Source organism: Tachypleus tridentatus, chromosome 7, assembly GCF_004210375.1.
Source record: "Tachypleus tridentatus isolate NWPU-2018 chromosome 7, ASM421037v1, whole genome shotgun sequence".
Taxonomy (NCBI): Eukaryota; Metazoa; Arthropoda; class Merostomata; order Xiphosura; family Limulidae; genus Tachypleus; species Tachypleus tridentatus.
The window spans coordinates 14,020,557-14,038,398 of record NC_134831.1 but is presented as its reverse complement, the minus strand read 5'-3'; the positions used below and the strand labels follow the sequence as shown (position 1 = coordinate 14,038,398).

The following is a 17,842-nucleotide window of genomic DNA, read 5'->3' as shown; positions in this document are numbered from 1 at the left end:
TGCATGGTGACCTTTGAAGGGGGGAAAGGATTTTGGTGGTTGAGGGGTCCAACCCTAACACACCATTTTGGCCTTGAATTCCTGTAGACGGGCAGCCTTGGAGTGCCCCCCTCAGGTAATTGGCTGGTCAACTTAGGCTAGAGTCAACCAAGTACCAGTGTTGGATGTTCTCAACAGGTGTTGTGGACATTGTACCTGATGCTGATGTTATAGAGCTCGCAAAACCCTGACATTGCTGCAGTGTTCTTGTTTGGCATTGCAGTGCATCCCCTCGTATGGCTTCATGGTGGGTGGGGTCAGTGGGCACTGAAATATTAAATATTCTTTTTTTTTACTATGGATTCTCCAAGTACAAGCTTAAATAAAATAGTGAAAAAAACAGTCCATAGGTAAACGACCATGTCTTGAAGATTCTGAGCAGCAACCTTCAACATCTCTAGTACCTGTACCTCATTTTTTTATACTACTTTCTCTTTCAGACAAACCTTTAGGGCAGATGTCTCCCTTTTTCGTTTAGAAGGGACTAGAGGGACATGCTGGCTCTCCAAAGTCAGTAAAGAAGCTTTGCTTTGGTGACATATTGGTGAAAACATCCACTTCTAAACACAGTGAACTCCTCTTGCATTCAAAGGCAACTGGGGATACACCTATTGAGGTTATGCCTCATGCTACTTTGAGTTTGTCATGAAGAGTTACTATTGAGAGAGATTTGAAGAACATTCCCAAGTCAGAGATTTTTGCTGGTTTTTCCACTTAAGGAGTTTCTACAGTGAGGCGTATCACCACTTGCAAAGATAGAAATATGATGCAAACCAATATCCTCATTCTGACATTTACATCAATGCATCCACCTGTCACCATCAAGACAGGTTATCTCAATTGCAAGGTATGACCATACATTTCAAACCCTGTCAGATGTTTCCAGTGTTAGCTGTTCGGTCACTTGAAGATATCATGTTGTGGTTCTTTCATGTGTGGGCATTGCAGTGGCAAGGACCATGATACATGTAGGTGTGAAATGAACCCTCATTGTGTCAACTGCAAGGGCTCTCACCCATCCTACTTTTGTTATTGCCCTAAATGGTTGGAAGAAAAAGAGGTGCAGTGTTTGGAAACGATTCAAAATATTACTTACCCCGAGGCTCAAAAGTTGCTCTCCACCACTTCATCTCGGACATATGTTGCTGCACTTCATTCTATTGGGAGTGCAGTTGGATCTCTCTGTGCTTCCAAAAGAATCGTTCTCAAACCAAGTGTAAAGTCTTTTGATCTCCGTGGTTAAAAAACATCATTAATCAACATCAACACCCATCTCTGTCTCTACCATATATTCCAGCTGGAATCCTCTTCCAACAATAAAGACCTGCCCAATTGGCCCAGGGCAGGATCCATGGAACTGTCAAGGTTTATGTTCTAATCTGGATGACATCAAAGCACTGATTGCTTCCTACCATCCTGTATGTCTTTCCTTATAGGAAACATTTCTGAAACCTGCCAATATAGTCACCTTTTCGCAGTTTTTTTCTACAGAAATGACAGGCTGTGTGATAAACGAGTGCATGGAGAGGTGGCACTGTTAGTTGATCAGCATGTGACTACTCTGTCTTTGCCACTTGACACATCCTTGGAGGCCGTAGCCATCAGTGTTTCCTTGGATTGTACCATCACTGTTTGTTCTCTCTACCTGTGACCCTGAGAGACTTATGATGAATAAGACCTCAATACTTTCATTTACTAGTTGCTGTCTCCCTTTTTAATTCTGGGGGACTTTAATGGAATCATCCCCTCTGAGGAAGTGCTAATATTGATGGGAGGGGTCACTCCGTAGAGCGTATTCCCTCTGATCACAAACTTTCTCTTTTCAGTTGTGATTCTTATACTTATTTTCATGCATCTAGTCAGTCCTTTACTGCTATTGATCTCTCAGTTTGCTCCCTTTCACTAATCTTCCACTTTTCATCATGGGTTGACAATAACTCATTAGGCAGTGATGATTTTCCTATAACCTGCCCCTCTTTCACTGCTCTTGCAGAAGTTGATCCTGCCATCATCTGTAAGTCATGAATAGATGACTGTGTGGCAGCAGTAACTGATTGCATTATACAGGCAACTGCTAGTTGTATTCCTAAAACCTCAACACATTTTCCACGATATTCTAATCCGTGGTGGAATCCTGCCTGCCACATGGCATGGAAGGCTCAAAAATGGGCCTGGGATACTTTTCATAGTTATCCCACACTCTTATACTGCATCACTTTATAGCAGACCTGTGCACATGCTTGGTGGGTAAGATGAGAAAGCTAAAAGGACTCTTGGATTAAGTTCACAACAAGCATATCTGTTACCATCAGTTCCAAAGTCATGTGGGACAAGATTTGAAAAGTCAATATAATTTTGTCACCCTCTCGATCTTGCTCTCTGATTGGCAGAAAGTAGCTTATACCCACAACATCTCTGATACTCTAGGTGAAAGCTTTTGCCAGGTATTTAGTACTTCTGCTTCATCTTCCACCTTCGTAGCCATCAAGACTTGTGAAGAGCAATCACCTCTTTACTTTCGAGTTGATTGTCTCTGTGACTATAATCATCTTTTTACGCTGGTGGAACTCAAACTGGCCCTTTATTTGTCTGGCAGAACATCGGTCAGACCTGATGATGTACACTATGAAATGTTGTGCCATCTATCTCGTGTTTCTTTTGCTATTCTTCTGATTGTTTTTAACTGGATTTGGCAGGAGAGTGTTTTTCCTAATGGCTGGCACCAGGCTATTGTCCTACTTTTCTCCAAACCCAGGAAGGATCCCAAGATTCCTTCAAACTACTGTCCAATTGCTTTGATGAGCTGTCTCTGTAAGACCTTAGAGACGATGGTTAATGCTCATCTTGTTTTGTTCCTGGAATCAAACAACCTCCTCTCGCCCAGCCAGTGTGGGTTTTGATGACAGCACTCCGCCATGGACCACCTGATTCAACTTGAGATGTCAATCAGAGAAACCTTTTTGTCAAACATCAACATCTTCTACCAATATTCTTTAACGCTGAGAAGACTTATGATACAACATGGAGGTATAGCATTTTGTGACACATCCATTTATATGGGTTATGTGTCCATTTGCCCATGTCTATTAAAAATTTTTTAATGGACAGGCAATTCCAAGTTTGTGTGGGTTTCATGCTTTCCTGTTCTTTTCTACAGGAACTTGGAGTCTCTCAAGGCTGTATTTTGAGTGTCACACTTTTCAGTATAAAAATTAATGCCACCAATGAACAACTCCCTCTCACTGTTGCAAACGGGCTTTATGTCGACGACTTTCACATTTCATGTCATTTGTCGAACATGAGATATAGTGAGTAGCAGCTACAGACTGCCCTCAATCATTTACTGAAGTGGACCACAGCAAATGGTTTTAACTTCACTATCTCTAAAACCACTTACATGCTCTTTTGCTGCTAATTGGGTATTCACCCTGATCCTGAACTTCTTATCAGTGATGTGCTACCTGTGGCCCCTGAGACAAAGTTATTGGTGCTTATCTTTGACCGTTAGCTGACCTTTATACCACACATCAAGCAGCAACAAGTCAAATTTACAAGAACACTAAAAATCCTCAGTGTCTTCTCATAGAACACTGATCGATGTTCTATGCTAAAGATATATCATGTTCTTATTCGATCAAAACTAGACTATGGGTTTATGGCTCTGATATGATCTTGGCTTTAAAGATGCTGGACCCTGTTCATCATCAGGGCATTTGGCTTTCTGCACTTCCCCAATTCAAAGCTTATACACAGAGTTTTATGAATCTCCTTTGCACCTCTGCTGTTTGAGATTGTCTTTACTATATGCTTCAGAACTTCATTGCTTTCCAAAACGCCTCACCTGGGGTTGTGTTTTCCTTCCCATGCTTTTTCAGAGCAGATGATCTGCCATTGCTCCTTTTGGCTTTTGTATCCAGGAGCAGTTGGATGAATTAGGTCTGTCCTTGGATAACATAGCTGTATCCACTGGTCAGCCCATCGTACTATGGCTTATTACAGTCCCCACATGTGACCTATCTTTAAGTCATCTGAGAAAAGCAGACACTCCCAATTGGAAATATCGTCTGTTACTTCTTGAACATTTTTCAAACCATTCTTCTATTCCTCTTTGTACACATGGTTCGAAATCAGGTGACTCTGTGGGCTCTGCCATAGTTTGTTGTGGTTCAGTGGTTGAGTACAGAATCTCTTCTATGGCTTCTGTGGTCATTGCTAAACTGTACATCATTTATCTTGCCATGGATCTCATAGAAGCTAAGCAGTACTCAAATTGCATTATTTATATTGATTCGCTTTGTTCTATACTAGCCCTGGAATTGCTTCACGTTAGTTCTCACCCTGTTCTCGCTAATATTCAAAGCCAACTGGCCCATTTCTCTTTAACATCTACTTCTATCCAATTTTTTGGATACCAGGCCACGTAGGTATTTACCGGTATGGGCTCGCCGACACCGCAGTTAAATCTGTCTGCTCTGGCACTATCACTGCTGTGCCTGTTCTGTACATGGATTATGGTCCTGTATTCAAGGCTTGGCTCCGTGCTAGTTGGCAGTTGACTTGAAGTGAGCAATTGAAAACAAGCTTTTTTAAATAAAATCCTCTGTTGGATTTTTTCCGTCTTGCTTCCATAAGGATCGGAAAGAAGAGATTGTTCTCACTAGATTACTCATTGGTCACAGTTTTTTAACTTATCGTTTTATTTTATCTGGACTGATGCACCAATGTGTTTTCTGTGTAACCATCAGGTCATAATAAGCCACATTTTCCTCTCTTGTCATCATTATGACTCTCAATGGCAGCACCATTTTAAACATGTTTTGTCTCAAGGTTTATCTGTAACATTAGGCAGTGTTATTGGCAATGGTGACACTGTCCACCTTAGAAATGTTTTTAATTTTTAAAGGCCATTAATCTTTTTAATGCTATTTAAGTTTTTTACTTTATACATTAGACCTTTGTTTAATGTGATTCCCTTTTAAGAATCAAAGTACATCTCCTCTGATATGAAATTGGAAAATGGCCGTAATGTCAAATAACTCGAAACCAGGAGTGGAAAGGTCAACTTCAGGTGACTAACAGTAGGTTTTGAACTTACCTGTTAGTCTCTCTGTTGAGTTATGATAATTACAATTATGCTACAGAAAATTCTTTACAACTTGTATTACTGTAGTTTTTCTCATACTGCTGTAGACTAGATGTAAAAATTGGGTTTAATGATATTTATGTTTTTAATTCAAAAATTAAACTTTGTTTGTTTTACCTTAATTTCCTTTCATGAATTTTAATAATTTTACTTTAATTTTAACTTTTTACCAGATGTTTGGTGCAGATAACTTAGTTGCTTTGCACCATAAAACACCAAACCAACCAGCTAACCACATAGTGTAAAATAATTAAAATTGCCTTTTAAATAACTTCATTAGCACAAGCAAAAGGATGTATTGTGTAAATGTCAAAGTAACTATACTAGTTATCTGCTAGCCAATATATTGTTAATCCAGTTTTCACTGTTAGGCTTTATAACTGGAAAATGTCAATGTTATCAGAAGAATCTCCATAGGATTACATCATTTGTGGCACACACTTAATAGAAATATGTGATTTTTGCATTAAAATAAACTAAAAAAAAAGGAGTAAAATTATGTTTAGAATATTAAATTCTGATGTCATACATCTAATAAATTTTGTCAGAGCTCTACCACTAAAAATCTGTACACTGCACAATTGATGTGGTTGGGTTTCTGTTAGTGGTGAAAGAGAACTCACTAAGATTTTTAATTCCCTTACTCTTTTTGTCATCTGTCCAACAAACTCACCACAGACCAACTTACTATTGTTTTGCCTTGAGTTTTGCAACTGTTGTGTGTTAATTAAGATTGTGGTAAACCTTCTGTGTTTTTGACTTCCTTTAAGAGAAACTCAGAGTTTCAAAGAGATGTATGGACATACACTACATGATATTTTATTCTCTGAAGTACAGTTAGCAGGCCATAACTGACTACTCTGCTAAAAAAATTATCTACCAAGGAATACCATAACTATATAAATTGGCAACAAATATTTTAATACATTAAATCTCAATCTCTATACTTCTGATCACACGTGCTTGTGGTCTCTGACAATCTGTAAGGTTCATGAAGATTGTTTCTTAGTTCTAAAATTAACAATAAAATTTCTTTGTATTTTTTAAAATAAATATTAATTGATGTTTAATATTTTGAATATAGATTTATTTTCAGGAAAAGGTAAATGTGTTTAAATGTTCTTTAAATAAACTGTAGTGTTTCTTTAAACATATATACTTATTTTCCCGTAAGCAAAAAATATAATGGTGAGTTCTTGTAACTAAAATATTTTTTTCAATACTTTCATTTGCATCATTTCACTTCTTGGAAAATCATTTTCTGTTTTTAACTTTCAAAAACCTTATTAGTATGCTTAGAAATTAGTTTTTCTTGAGTTTTTCTACTGTGTGAAATTTTTTAAATACTCTGACAAATTGAATGTGGATTATTTTTACTTAAGGGTCAGAAGACTAACATAGTGCAGAGCCAGCAAAACCTGTGAGTTCTTTGTGCCTAGAAGATAACACTAATTTATCTGTTAGTGGTATATCAGAACATAGTTTTCCCAAAAAGAGAAAACTGCTTGGAAAGTCTCATCAAACATGTGGAGAAAAGTTTCAGAAAAAGAAATGTTAATCACAAGAATCAATACAGAAGCCTTTCTGAAAGGTATTTCATAGTGCTTTTTCATACCTTATAAAATTGTATGTGTAAAATACAACAGTATGAAAGTCCACATATTTGACATATATAACTTTTATTTACACATAAAAATATAAGACTGAATGATTTTACTACTGGATGATGTGACAGTTGTGATATCTTCTTCTAAACTGAAGATCAAATGATACATCAAATACAAGATTTTTTTTTTTCAAATAAGTCTTTAATTAGTATAACAGGTTGGTCATGCGTTAGACCTGGACTTTGGAGCTATTGAACTTGGTTTGAATCTACAAGATAACATAAAATATTTTGTGCACTTTGAGCTGTGGGTGCATTATGAGGTGCAAGGGCAAATAATAAGAAAACAATACTTTTCATAAAAAGAATTAAAGTTATATTTATTTTACATTTCAAGTTGACAGGCCTAGTAGGACTAAATCATTCAAAATTGTTCTGCAGTGGTAGCAACTATCCTTTCTTTATTTTCAATAAAATTTGTACACAAGCATACCACGTGTTTATTAACATCTTAGCTGTTATATATATAAAAAAAGATTTTTCTTCATTCCTGAGGTATCTGCTTCAACATTGCAGATAGTAACTGTAATAGAACTACCCACCTTTTGGCATGTTGCAATAACTTTTATGACCTAACTATTGCAACTTGGCCCTTGATTTTGTGGTCAAACTATGTTTTCACAAAGATTGTTTCTCTATATTCCCACTTGGCCAAGTGGTTAGGGTGCTTGACTTGTAATCTGAAGGTCATGGGTTTGAATCCCCATCACACCAAACTTTCTCAACCTCTCAGCCATGGGGGCATTATAATGTGATGGTCAATTTCTCTATTTGTTGGTAAAAGAGTAGCTTAATACTTGGCAGTTGGTGATGATCATTAGCTGCCTTCTGTTTAGTCTTTCACTGCTAAATTGGGGACAATTAGTATAGATAGCCCTTGTGTAGCTTTGTGCAAAAAACAGACAATATTCCCCCTAAGTCATTGGTATCTAAAAGCTCAGAAAAGTTCTTATTGAAATCTATTTTCATTGAGTAATTTTTTTCTGAACTTTCATTACAGTGTTTGAAAAGAGTGTAGACTTTGCTTTTGTAGCCTATTATTACCTATGTATTTCTTTATTTACTGAACTCTTTATAAACAGTGATACCAATGAAAATGCACAGATTTTGTTTATACAAATCAATACTTGTTAGGTTCTCTTTCTTTCCTTCTATATGTAACACTTGGTTTTTTTTCACTTTTTAGTAGTAAACATGATATATACATATATATATATATAATTAGTTGGTATGTTTAGGCAATCCTGTCCATATAATATAAATTATGATGTGTTATATACTTGCTCAGATGGAATATAAAATCTAAGTTGTGGGAACAAATAGTATCTGTACCAAGTGAATATTGTTCAAGCATAAAGACATATAAAAGTCCATTGGATATAATTAACCTGGGTGTGCTGACAGTAGCTGATAGAGCTTGAAACATTACCCTTATATGGCTTTGGTATGGAAATTATTCTACTTTCTGAATAAATATCTTTTATGTTATAGAAAATAGATGTTTTCAATGAAAGGTTATCCCAAACAAACAAACAAATAAACAGGTGCATGTTTTTTCAATTATAGTTTTTTTCACAAACTTTTGTTGAGTGTAGATTTGCAGCCTTATAGTGTAGATCAGTAAACTATCATGTATATATTCATATTATGTATTATTTTAGTGTTTCTTATCAAAATGTTGATGGGGCCAGTTGTGAGGAATATTCTAAGTTATATCTATGTTTATTATTATTGCCTGGTTGTCTATTTGATCTTTACTTAGATCTTATAATTCTCAAAAATGAGATTGATAAAATATATTGCTTCCAAACCTCTATTATTTCAATATGTTTGGGTTATAGGGGTATGTTTTTTTCCATTAACATCTCATTATTTAATAAAGGCTGCAATAAAACTAATACAAGTGTTACCATGTTTTCATCTTCACTGAATATTAAAGTTTTCTATGAGTTTTTAGTTATTAAGTCAAGTGCTGACATAATGAGCCCTAAGGTATTGTAAGAAGTTAATAACTTTCTTTTAACTTTTGTATGTATATATATTAAAAATATTCATGATAAAAAGCAAATGCATGCCTTGTTTTGTACATTAGAAAAGCTGATTTAACTTTTGACAGATGTTACACAGAACCAGAAACTATCACATACATGATTTGATTTCTTGTTAAATGTTATGGCTGTTTGTTAAAATATTGTTATTACTGTCATTGTATGTAAAATGTCTACATGTTAGTGTTAGTTACACATACCTTTAGGATTCTTAATACAGCTAACATGAAATTGTCATATGTCTTATGTGTTATGGGAACGAAGAATTGCTAACAACTCAAAATATTATTTATGAGATTCAGGTAAATGTGAAACAATGTGACTTACTTAGGTACTTCTTGGTACAAATGTATAGTGATATTATACAAATACACATAAATGTTTTAGTGCAAATTTCTGCAAGGCCATCAAGAGCCATCATGAACTCCTTGGTAGATTTGTAATGATACTGCCTAGATACATAAGTTATTGAAGGCATGGTTGAAGTTTGTTTAAATGTTCAGTACTGATTTGATACCTTCTGTACACATTTGTCTTGCTATTACTATGGGCCTCTTGGTAGGTAGTAGGCCTCAAGGAAATATATCTGGTCTTCCCACTCTTTTTATGAGCCTTGGTTTCAGAATAATGCCATTAACTTTTATAACATATTTTTAGCAATACACTTAAAGACATGTAAAACAAATATGTTAAAAGGATAAATATAATTTTATAATGTTATTCTTTTATGTTAGGTGATAGTGAGTACCAAGGTGTAACTGATCCATTACAAATGATACAAATAGTACGTGAACATCCAGAAGTTGGGTTTTTATATGTCACTAGAGCTGTACCAAAGTCTTCTGTACACTACCATCCATACAGTCTAAAGTAAGTTTTTAGATCACTAAATAATCTTTCCTTTCACTTGTGTTTTACTGCACAGCTTTGTTTCTCCTTTGCCAAGTATTAATCCAATCACTGTGGAAGGGATGGGTATTTGCTAGTGATTCCACCCCTCACACTGTACCTGGGACAAATGTTTCCTATTGTCGATGCTGTTTATGCCTTCCTATACTTGGTCTAGATTTATCATTTATCACTAGATTGAGAGTTAGTATAATCTTGTGTCATTACTTTTTTTCATCATGTATTTTAACACCATTTGACTCACTTTCACTATTTTACAAACAAGTGCATCAAGCATAATTACATAATTACTACTCACCATTCTAGTGATGTGGGCATGTTCGGGATGCAGGTGTCATACATTCTGCTTAAGCACTTTGTTGGTTACTGAAGGGCTGAGTGGAAAACATTGAAGGAAACTATATATCAACATTAGGTTGGATGCCAAAAAATACATTTTACATTTGTTTGTCACACATAACAATTTTAAATGACAATAGCAAACATATGTTCCAGTTGCAGTGTGAAGAGTATGGTGGGAGAAATGGTAAATATATATCCTAGCTGCAGTGAAAGGGTTAAAGATAAAATTTGATAGTATTTGATAGCTTAGTAACTCTATTCTCTGTTTATAAAGATATACACAATATCACATAATTGTAAAAACAGTAAGTAACAAGATATCTGTTAATTTAGCAGTTTTTTACTGCTCATTTTTGCTATTAAATGAATTTAATATATGCCATAAACTATGAACATATTGCATGTATGTATATATTTATTATTTTATAATAATTTTTATTAAAAAAAACTGTTGTAAAATTTGCCATGATGTATTCTGGATGATATAAACTCACAGATATAATTCTAAAGCTAGTATGTTATTTTTAAGTGGTATGATATTTTTAAACCAATTCAGAATGATTGATTCACATAATCATGTACTTGTAACAGGTTATCAGGGCAATTGTAGCATATGTTTGGAACACCTTTTCATAGTAACTAAGATTTATAGTGTACATACATACACACACACACACACACACACACACACATATTTATACTTTATATATGTTTTGTGGTTATAGGGTTTAATTTATAGTATTTGAGTCATGGGACCCAAATACAGCACTGAATAGGCTTACCATTTTAGTCATAGAGGTGTTACAATATGATGATCAGTCTTACTAATCACTATTAAATGATTAGTCCAAGAGCTGATGGTGAGTGCTACTAATTGGTTGCGTTCCCTGTATTCAGGAATTGAAAATTAGGGTCAGTTGCAGATAGCCTTAACTACTATGCTGTAAAAAAACTAACAAACTGTTTAATATTTTCAACAAACCTTGATCAAGTGAACTTGGTATTTTCATTTGTCAAATCATGTTTCAAATTGAAGTGCATTTAACATGTGGTTAACTGGAACATAGCAGTATCATTTAACAGTATATATTTATCACAGTGTTTAAACAGTAGAATGTAATGATTTTTTTTTCAAAGGCAAAATATTTATCAGTGATGCAGATGTATAACATGTTTAGTAGCTAAGAATTCAAGTTGACAAGGGTTAGCATCTACTTTTTCTTATGAACAGATCACATGAAAACCCAGATTTCAGTGTTAAAACGTTTCTGTGAAGTATACAAATAAATACATTTATGTCAGTGATGTGTTAATATCTTTTTCTGATTCTGTAGCAAAATCAATTATTTTAGAGGTTACAAGTTATTAATGACTTATAAAAATACATGAAAAATAAGACCTGTTGTAATTATTGTGATTATGTTGCTTTTTAAAAATAGATACAAACAACTTGCATAAAATGTTGCATGGTTTGAGGCTCCATACACTTTTGTGCAAATTAATTGAAACAAGACGGAAAATTACGATTTTTTCTATTTCTTGTGTTTTATTTCTGAGAATCCAAAAATTACTCACAAATTAATACATGATATGACCGCGTTTATTTTTCAGAAGATCATTAATCCGCTTTGGCATCGAGTCCACGAGTTGACTGCAATCTTTACTAATTTTTAGATTGCAGTACAACACATCAGTTATGGCCTCAATTAGCTTATATTTCATAGTAAAGTCTTTTCCCCAAAGTCTTTCTTTACAAATCACCCAATGATTTTCATTAGGATTTAAGTCCAGAGAGTTTCCAGGCCAGTCCAGCACCTTTATTCATGTTGTAGTCATAAAATTCTTCACAAGTTTCGATGTGTGGCACGGAGACAGATCTTGATGAAAAATGCCAGATCCATCTGGAAATCTCTTTTTCAATTCTGGAATGACTCTTCTTTGCAAAACTTCGATGTACTGTGGTCCTCGCATCATACCTTCTAAGATATGTAAGCCTCCAACGCCATAGTAGCTGAAACAGCCCCCAAACATCTTCTTCAAGGGATGTTTCACGAACTGATTGATGTGAGATTCTTGAAGTTTCTCACCTGGAGATCTGTGAACATGCAGGCTTCTTTGACCCTGTACAAAGAAATGAGTCTCGTCACTGAATACCACCTTTCTCCATTGGTCTTGCATCCTGTTCTTGTATTTCAGACCTCATTGATATCATTTTTTCTTCATTGAGTTGGTAAGAAGTTGTTTTTTGACTGGTCTCCTTGCCCTTCTAACGAACTTTGAACAACGTAATATTCCTCAAAATTTCGTCATATATCCCAAAAATAGATCGATCGTACTGCAAAACACAGTTAATGATGCCATCTGTGTGAAAAAATGACTATTAAAGGAAATCAGTGGCTCCAGCGAGCCTACACTGGACACCATGCTGAAAATATTGTAAAATGACCATTTGTTTCAATTAATTTGCACAAGGGTGTATGATTCATAGGGGGGACATGTACCATCAAGCTCCTCCATTATTCTCATTTACTTATATAGCTACCACCAAAAGGGGTTAATACCAAAAACAAACTCCATTAGGACACTATTTAATAACTAAGTACACATAACATTCTTAACTGGGTATTTAGTTTATAAATGGAGGCAGGAATCTCAGTATGGATTTGCATTGCAGGTATCTCAGTATGGATTTGTAAAAAAAAAAAGATCCCAGTTTGGTGTTGAGCAACCTGTAAAACATACTCTTAAACTATCTTCTAGTCACATCTGCTCCTTTTATCTCATTATAGGAAGCATACCCCCCTGGGATCCTCCTGAGGAGTTTATGGAAACCTCAGTTCACGAACACACAATGTGAATTAATATATGATGAGTATAATATTACAAAATGAATATTGGCTAGGTTTTTATGATACAAATCTGAATCATATTGTGTCTATCAGATTTAATATAATAAAGTTTTTTTGTACAGGGTATTTTTGCAGAAAGCTTACAGCATCTTCATGTCGTTTACAGGGTTGTTAAATATCAAGACATTGACAACTTGAACTATTTCACCATCAGTCCATATGGTGTGGTCCAAGTTACAGATGGAATAGCAGAATTTACCCCCCTATACAATTGGGAAAGGGAATACAAGCTATACTTGAAATTGATAAAGGTGAAGTGTACGTACTATAGCTGTATTCTAAGGTGATTTGTTACACCTAATAACACTTTCTGGAAAAAGTAATTTTGCAGTGTTTATGAACTTTTGTTACAGTAGTTTATATTACCCAGTATATTTTTTTGTTACCCTGAGTACTAGATTAATGTAAATATTAATGAAATTTAGCTTTGATGTGCAAAAATAACATCCAACTAGTCTTTAATTTTTTTAAACAACTGCAGATATTGCTGTGTTATATTATTATGCATATTCGTAGATACATACATATAAGTATGACAAGGAATCCATTAGTCCCTCTAGGCCATCCAATTTAAAATACTAAACTGTAGGAGTAAAGGTAAAACACTTAAATTCAGCCATTATCATTTAAATAGTTAATAAAATTTTCTTTAAACACCCTATAATTAAATCTCTCTACCACATCTGAAGGAAACACTTTCCAAAAGCCAACCACTCTGTTAGAAAGAAAAACTTATTCTAGTTAAAGATTATCTCTACCCTTCCAAAATTTTTTATTTCTCTCTCCCATCATTTTCACCATTAAATATGAAGAAAGAGGATCCATCAGCATTATCTGTTTCCTTTAAAATCTTAAACACTTTAGTTATATCCCCTCTAACCCTTTTTTTTTATCAAGAGAAAATAGTTTCAGAGATCTTAAAGTATCCTCTAAAGACAATAATCTTTCTATCTAAGTATCCCCTTTTGATGTCTCAAATGCACTAACTTATATTTATTATAATTAAAAGCTATTTGCTATTTATTTTCACAACTTAGCAAATAACTAGAATCCTTTTGTAGAAGAGAAGCATCATCTTTACAACCAACAATGCCAATAACTTTAATATAATCAGTAAATTTTAATAATGTTAATGATGAAAATGAAAGAGAGTGAAGTTCCTAAAACTGAACCCTAAGGTACACCACTTGTAACATTAATCCAGCTCAATTGAACTCCATTTAAAACAGCCCTTTGATTTCTTCCACCTAACCAGTTTTCTGCCCAATGAACCAACCCACACAGATAATTCCTTAACAGACCTTTTCTATAGCAACTTGTGAAATGCATTTTTGAAAATACAGATACACCAAATCCACACCCTTACCCTCACATAAATAAGCAGCAATATTAACCTCTTCAAAACTTTAGTAAGACAAGATTTTTCCCTATTGAAACCATGCTGAGTATCCAATAAGTTCCCAGTTGACCAACAACCAACAGAACACTGACAGACCATTGTGCAGCTTTGCACTTAACTAAAAACAAACTATCAGGCAAAATTTAAACTTTTTTAAATGTCTTAGTGAAGCATCTTTTATCATACTTTCAAAGACTTTTCTCACTGCTGATAGTATACCATTGTTATATATTTATAATTAGAATAAATTTTATATATTTGTTTTAAATATTTTTAATTTATTTATAAATCCTGAGCAGTAATTGTTTCATGTTCATATGCTTTTATAACTTGATTTAATAAATTATATATATATTGAAATAAATATAAGCTTTAATGATTAATCTCTATAGGGTCAAATTTTATATCATGATGTATTCATTAAACTGTCATTTTTTTCCTACAGATTCCAACATTTGCAAGTTTCAGACTGTGGAAAGCATTTAACGTGTGGAAGAAAAATGTTCTTAATAAGAAGAAATTATCTTGCATAGAGAAATTAGAGGATTCTCTTTTCATATTAAATCCAGTAAGTCATGTAAAGTTTGTATTTTAGATGTATCTAAATTCAAATAAACATGAAATTTTAATATTAATTCTTATATTATTATTTCATGCAGTAAATATTTGTTTAATGATTTTAATTATTTGTTTGTTTTGATTTTCAGGTCCTTCAGATGACGTTATTCATGATACAAAAAATGTGTCTCCAATTGAGAAAAGGGAGGTTATTCAGAGTAGAAAAAGGAAAGACCTGTACTCTAGAAGAATTCACTCAAATGACAAATCAAGAATGTCTAGAGGTGGTAAAAGTTTTTTAGTTATTGACAAACATTTCATATTAATTATATTGTTATGTATATACAAAGAGTTTATGGTTTCATGTGTAAGTATAAATAATAATTCTTATGTCTTTTACTTCATAATTTTAATTTTATTATTTGAAACCTATTGATTTGGCTTAATGAACTATGCACTTAATGTTTCATCACCTATAAAATTGGATGAATTTGAACTTTTGCAATTTGAACACAAATTAGAAAGAATATACTGCATTAAAAAAGAAATATTCAGTATTTTACTGAATATTTGTTTATTGTTACCCCATTTGATGTTAGTTACTACAACTAATTGCATAAAAATATTTGATGTGCATGCATTTTCGTGTGGAACATACAAATCAAAGTTTTTACTTCTAATGCAATTTACAATTTGGATCTGCAGTTTTTAACTCTTTGGTTTTGTCTGAAAGTTCTAAATACAAGCTTTCATGGAACTATTTTACAGAACCTTTTCTCTTCTCATCTTTTGCACTTGGTGTGGCCTACCTGAGCAAGTGTTTCCATCTTATTGCACTTTGTGGAACGTTTAGCTGAATGAAGCACTGTATCTCTACATCTAGCTATGACAAATACACTATTATATTAAGATCAAGTGTAGTTTATGTTTGGCATGTTGCGCTGTTATTTTGATGTCATGGGTTTGTTATGAGAATGACAGTGAAATCACCATATTTGTGCAGTTTTATTCTTGTCACCTATTTCCTTTGACTAGTCTTCTCCACATTTAGATGAGACAACTTTTGGCCCATATCTTGTTCTCTCCCCCATCCTCAGTTCTTCTATATCTATTTACTTTACCTTCCTTCTTTCATTCCCTTTCCTGTATTCTTCCAATGTCTGAAGCTCTTCACTATTCTTCTAAGGTGTTTTTGTTGGAGACTAAGCTCTAATTTTTTTCCACTGTTGCATGACTGCCCTCTCCACCCTTTCCCTCCTAACAGCATGGCTATCTGTTTTGGGGATATTTTGGGTTGGGAGTCCATTTTTTCCTGTATTCACATGCAACCTTTTTACAGGACTTGAATTTGCTCCCTCTTCAAAACAAGATGTCTTTGGGGCCTTCCTGATTCAATAGAGGCAAGGGCTTAGCCTGCCTGTCTGCACACCTTTCTTTCCTCATTAGTTTCCTGTTTATCTCAAATGCCTTCTCAACCTGTTCCTGTGTTTCATTTTCCTCCTTCTTCTCTTTTACAGGTTTCTGTTACATGGATCTCTGAGAATAATTATCAGTCTTCAGTGGTTCCAGTGAGTGTGTGATGGGTGCAGGTCTAGCAGGGGCCCAACTTTGCATTTTTGCCACCATGCGGAAGTATTTCACCACAGACCCTTTAATTTTAAAGGTTTTCTCTGAAGGGTTTGTTCTTCATTTTTCTTCCCCTTCTTGGGATCCCATTTCCATCCATTTTACACTCAAAGCAATTTTTAGGTCTTTTTGAAAGGGCAGCAACATTTCTATTCCCATTTGTTTGTTGACTCTGATAAGATTGTGGACTATCATACCATCATTGATCTTTCTTCTTTGAGCTGTTTTCTTGACCTTCTTTGGTTTATCATGGAGTTATACCTGTCCCCTTACTGGGTTTTCACTCCTGGTCTGTTGATGACATAGGTATATGTGTTGGGTGTTTACCTTCACATTGCTATCTTCACAACATCTCTGCATTTTCTTCATTTTGTCCATCGGGATTGCACCAACCAGATATCGACTCTTCTGTTTAGATTAGCTTCAGCTTCCTGTGTTGTTTTTTTTTAATGATTAAGCTTATCTTCTACATTCCAGGGTCCTTCGTTTTCCACCATTACTTGGATGACTGGCTGCTTCTAGCTTCTACATATGCCTCCTTTTCCCTTCAGACTCAGTCTTTTATTCAAGAAGTTTTGAGGGTATATTGGCTGGTTAAGATGAGTAGGTACTATTCTTATACTGTTCTTTTTACAGGAGCATTTTTTGCATGTACCAATCCCACTTAGTGATGAATGTTACTTGACTAGGTATACTTATTCTTAAAATCATACTGTATGGTCATTCAGATCAGTAATGTCCACCATTGAAATGGGGATTTTATAAGACTGCTCATATGTTTTTTCTTGAGGTGTTTTATATCATAAATATGTTTTTTCAGACCATACACTCATGGACTAATATGAGTAAAGCAGAACAGGATTAGGAATGCTGCCCATATCTGCTGTTTTTTGGTTTGGCAATATAAGAAAGAGTCTACTTTTCAATATAAGGTTTTGTAGTCATCCATTGCAATGTCTTTGATGTTGTATTTCTTCAGACTTTCCAGTACATATCCCCCCTTTATTTTAGTGCTGTATGGGAGTCATTACCACTCATCAGCTCCTAGCCATTGGTGTGATGGACCATGGAGGCTTCCTCCTGAGCGTGCTCAATTCCACTCAGTTGAGAATAGGGTGGTAGTGTTTTGGCAGTGTAGATGGTGTATAGACATTTCTCCTACCCCAGACCTGATGTAATTTATGAGAACCTCTTGTGACTTCA

General features: G+C 34.5%; 1 protein-coding gene across 2 annotated transcripts in view; it reads left to right on the top strand.

Annotated features, from left to right (window-relative positions):
* LOC143255159 (dynein axonemal heavy chain 6-like) overlaps positions 1 to 17,842 on the top strand; it is a 74,512-nt gene that overhangs the window by 12,894 nt on the left and 43,776 nt on the right. For both annotated transcript variants that reach the window (XM_076510401.1, XM_076510402.1), the window contains exons 2-6: positions 6,565 to 6,773; positions 9,631 to 9,766; positions 13,163 to 13,307; positions 14,901 to 15,023; positions 15,163 to 15,297. The gene's annotated coding sequence lies outside the window, so the exon portion shown is untranslated. The remainder of the gene's footprint in view (positions 1 to 6,564; positions 6,774 to 9,630; positions 9,767 to 13,162; positions 13,308 to 14,900; positions 15,024 to 15,162; positions 15,298 to 17,842) is intronic.